Here is a 3,809-nt window from a genome sequence, read left to right as displayed (position 1 = left end):
CACCAGTAGGAACAAACCCTGCCATGAATGTCCCTATTAGAGAATAATTCCCTTGAAATTCCTTTATCAGTCTCATTTATATTGATTCATAATGGGTGATCTTTATTTTGGATTTTTAAAATAGATTATATGTTGTCACTTCATCAAATGAATGAGAGAAACTATCCTTCATACCTAGAAAAAAGCAGCACATCCTTCTGAATTGATCAAAGAGGGAGATAAATGGCAGACCTGGAAGAAAGAGACTTCCAAGGTCTGTTTATTCCAACAGGGAATGGACAATGTGAGGTAGCAGTTTGCAGCTGAGGCTACACAGATTTATATTCTATCTCCTGTCAGCTTTTCAATCATCTTCAGGGCATCAGTGAAACCAGTCCATGATTCCACAGGACCTTTTCCCCTCCTCCCCACTTCTCCAGTAACCCAAGGTTTGTTAAACATCATTGCTAATGACCCCAAGCTTCCCAGACATCTCCCTTTAACTTCAGAGCAGCAAATTACTTGGCCCAGCCAGTACAAAAATACAGACCTTGTGTGGAACCCAAAGGGACAGGAAGGAGCTGGGTGTTGCAGATGAAGGCAACTGCACCTTCACATCACCGGTCTGCAACTCTGGTCTCAGAGAAGGCTGTCAAGTTATTATATTTCCATTTATTAACAGAGAATTATTTCAATTGAGACATTAGTTACTGTACGTTTACTTCTCTTCATATCAAAAAAGCAGAAAATGAAGTACAGGAGAATTAAGGAACTGCTTCCAGTCCCTACAAACTTCTTTGGTCTTGTGCTTTAGAATCTCTATTTTTCTTTTCTTACACTTGATTGCTTTTTAAATTACCAAATTCATCCCTTGGGAAGAGCAATACAGAGTGGTAAGCTGAGCAGTCTGTAAGTAACCGTGACAGGTTGTACATTCTCAGCATCATGACATCTCATGGAGGATGCTGCAGCCAAGCCAGACCAGCCTGAGTTAAACTTCCAGGGGAGATGAGGTTGGAAAGTTGTGCCTCGTTCACAGGCTGAGGTGCTAGCCCAGAGCACAGGGACAGCTGATAGGAGAGGCAATGAGGGTGGTCCTCTTTCCCTTCAGAATCCCTTCAGTCACTGTGGAAGTTGAGCTTTTTGGAGGTTTACATGAATTCTTACTGAAATCACAGCAATGGTAGACAGCCCAGGATCAAGTGCTCCTACAGTGTTCATTACTCTTCCCAAGCCCCAGGGTGCTTTTAGGTCAAACTGAATTCCACCTGCACGCAGATGCAGACTGGGACAACATCACTCCTTCAGCTGGAATTCAGACTTACCCTCCAAAACTTCCACAGGAATGCACATGCCCTCACTTACTAATGCTAAAGCTGTTGATGTCTGTGTTATGTGAGCATCTGGAGGCCTCCTACGGGCCAGGGCATCTTTGTGCTCTGCCCAAAAGAGAGCAGGGCCTGCAGGAGCTGCTCACAGTCACAAACACATCAGCAGCTGAGTTGGGGAGGTGATGTTGGAGTTTTGCCTCAGAGGACACCGGGGTGGCCCATCCTGCCCATCCCCAAACCTCTGCCTGGGTGCCGGGGGCTGAGGCCTGGGGAGGGCGTTGGGTTATCTCTGTAACAGCAGCCCAGTGGGACATGTCACTGTCTGTCTCACAGAAATCTCATTTGACCTTGGGCTATGAGCCCCAGACTAAATCTCCTGTTCAAACCTGACCCAGCTCCCTCCACAGCCGAAATGTGAGACCTGACGCTGGCAGCTCTGGTTCCTGACGTGTGTCACCCCCTCCAGCAGCCCCCCATCATTCCTGGAGCTGGGCTGGGAGCAGAGCCCTCTGTGCTCCCACACCTGCACGGGCTGGGGCTCCTGGAGCACCTGGGCACTTGCAGGGAGCTCGGCACAGGGGTGGGAAACACGCTTTAGGAGATTTAAAAAAATAAATAAAATGTGCTGGTTTCAGGTGACCTCGGGGATTTGGATTGTAGGGAGGGGATCCTTCTCCCCCTCTCCCAAGTCAGTAACACAAAAGTCACAGCCCGGATCAGTACAAGCTACTGATCTTTATTTCCCTGTCTTCCATGCTGCTGGGCTTGTCCAGAGAAAATGGCAAGCCTGTCCTGGCAAATGTGGTTGGGAAAGAGTTTCCCACCTCATCTGCACTTGTGTCCTGGCTCCTGCTCTCCCTGTGGATCTGTTGTCTCCTTAACTGAGTGTAGCTCCAGTTCCTTAGCCAAGAGGAATTTGCTGTTCTTTTTCTTTTCCTCTGTTTTCTTCCCTCCATCTCTAGACCTGCAGAATTCAGGGAGTGGATTAAACACCAGAAGAACTTGTCTCAGAACTGAAGGAGAGGAAAACTGAAACAAAACAAGCTTGATTTTGGACTGCAGCTGAGATACTCAAAAAGGGACAAGTTCCTGTTTCCACCTCCCAGCTCTGACACCAGGTGACTCTGATGGGGATAGGAGTGACTGTGTGAGCACTGACACCAACCTTGCTGACAGCTCTTCTCAGGACAAGCACGACTTCCAAAACCTGGAGAGAAGGGCCCTGCAGATGAGTGTGAACCATGGCTGGGGCCACACCAGGATCTGGGAGACCCCCAACACTCTCTCTTTCCACACATGTCCTCTTTCCAGCTGCCTGTGTGCAAGATCTGGCTGCAGCCCTGCCTGCCCTGCTCACCCCAGCCATGCCCCCCTGCTCCCAAGGTATTTTTGTGCTGGTGTTTGCCTGGGGCAGTGCAATGCCATGAATAACTTCCCTGCTAAAAGCAAGAGGGGATGGAGAAATGGAAGAGGCATGTGGGTTTTGGCAAGAGAAGCACAGAGGGAAAGATAAAGAATTTGGGTTGAGTCAAGGGTGGAGGAGGAAAAAACAGAAACTGGATAAAAAACAAAAGGAGGTAAAGGACATTGGAGCAAAGCCAAATCAGACCAGGCTGCAGGCAAGGAGAAGGTGGAATCGAGGCAGCACCAGGGTATGGATTTGTGTCTCTGCAGCAGGACCAGGCAGGATCAGATCCACAGCAGAGATCCAAGGGCCAGCAGGTGACTCAGAATAACTGATTTAATGGGCAACAGCTGAATCTGACACCTTATGGAGACATTTCAGCAGCATAGGGTTGTCTTGCTCAATTCTCCATCCTGCCCATCCATGGAGTTATGTCTCCAGACCTAGCAGGACCAGATGGAGACCAGGAAAACTCTGCAGAGGAAACACCTGGAGCAGTGGATGCAGCTGGAGGGTGTAGGGTGGGATGGAGACACAGCAGAGCTGTTCAGCAGAGCAGAGCCATCTACAATTTTTCTACATAAGCACAGGTCTATCGAGGGGCAAAGCAGTGGAAATGTGAGAACTCTCATTCCTCAGCACATGACACTGCACCTGGTGCTGCTGCAAATGTCTTCTGGCTCAGCAGATGCTGGGCCTAGGATCCAACAGCCCAAATCCATTCCCAGCTGCTTGTAGGGCTGTAGGAAAGCAATTGGCAGCAGATAAAGCAAAGGTGACAAAATCTAAGGGCTGTGTTGTGCATTCAGCTAAAAGCATCCCTGTAGGTAGAATATATGCAAGGGCTCTCCCAGGGCTCTAAAACAGGGCCAGCAGCTGAGCACTTCCCATGTGCCATTTGGGACCTTTCCCATGGAGTCTTGGGAGTTATTTCTGCATCTAAAATGTTCCACCAACAGATATTGACAACATCATCAAGATCTGGTAGATCTGAGGCATCAGATACTACAGACCTGATATTACTAACCAAGACAAAAAGGAGAAGAATCTCCAAAATCTTCCGGAAAACATTCATAACCCTAGGTTAAAGAGCA

This window comes from Cinclus cinclus, chromosome 24 (genome assembly GCF_963662255.1).
Source record: "Cinclus cinclus chromosome 24, bCinCin1.1, whole genome shotgun sequence".
NCBI classification, from domain to species: domain Eukaryota; kingdom Metazoa; phylum Chordata; class Aves; order Passeriformes; family Cinclidae; genus Cinclus; species Cinclus cinclus.
Note: the sequence above shows the minus strand (reverse complement) of the source record.